The following is a 743-nucleotide window of genomic DNA, read 5'->3' on the forward strand; positions in this document are numbered from 1 at the left end:
GTTTAAAAACAAAAGGCCAGCTGGGCAGGCAGAGGCCGGGGGCCGGAGGGGCTCCTGCAACCCCACGACTCCCCCAGGCTGCCTCCGGGGACCCAGGGAGGCCGGGCGCAGGGAAGGGGCCAAGTCGCTGCCCTGTACTCCCTCCCAGCATTTCCCTCCGCCCGGGCCTGTCTCCCACGCTGGGGGACTCGGGCAGGCGCACACCCCACCCACAGCCCCGGGACCAGCACGGCCGGACCTGTGAGGGTCGCTGACAAAGGGCTCAACCCCTTCAGGGACCTGAGCTCAGCTCTGGCTGGCGGGGGGGCGGCGATGGTCTGGGCTCCCCGCTCCCCAACTCTCCTCCAGCCCCTGCAGGCTCAGGATGGAGATTTTATTTCTCAACGAGGGACCCCTGGGCGCGAGGCCCCCGCCCGCTTGTGTGCGGGTCTGAAAACATGTCCTCGCTCTTCCCCAAAGAGAACGAGTGCCGACCGACCGGGCGCGGTGGCCGAGGGCGGGATGAAAGGACCACGTCCCTCCCGCAGGCTGCTCATGGCCCCAGGGACGCAGGCAGCCCAGCCCCGAGGGCGCGGTCAGACAAGGGTCCGACAAGGGTCCGACAGGCCCAGTGCTGGTCAAGGGCCCGCATGGAACAGCCTCCCAGGTATCCTGGCTCCCGCTTCTCGCCCTCGCCGGGGCCCAGCTGCGGCCGGGAAGGACCGGAGGGCTGTGGGCAGCAGGTGAAAGGGCAGAGCCTGCTC

At 69.7% G+C, this 743-nt stretch overlaps 1 protein-coding gene across 1 annotated transcript in view; it reads right to left on the reverse strand.

Moving 5' to 3' along the window:
* KIF21B (kinesin family member 21B) overlaps nt 1-743 on the reverse strand; it is a 30,961-nt gene that overhangs the window by 6,713 nt on the left and 23,505 nt on the right. The window lies entirely within an intron of this gene.

This window comes from Myotis brandtii, unplaced genomic scaffold (assembly GCF_000412655.1).
Source record: "Myotis brandtii unplaced genomic scaffold, ASM41265v1 scaffold975, whole genome shotgun sequence".
NCBI classification, from domain to species: Eukaryota; Metazoa; Chordata; class Mammalia; order Chiroptera; family Vespertilionidae; genus Myotis; species Myotis brandtii.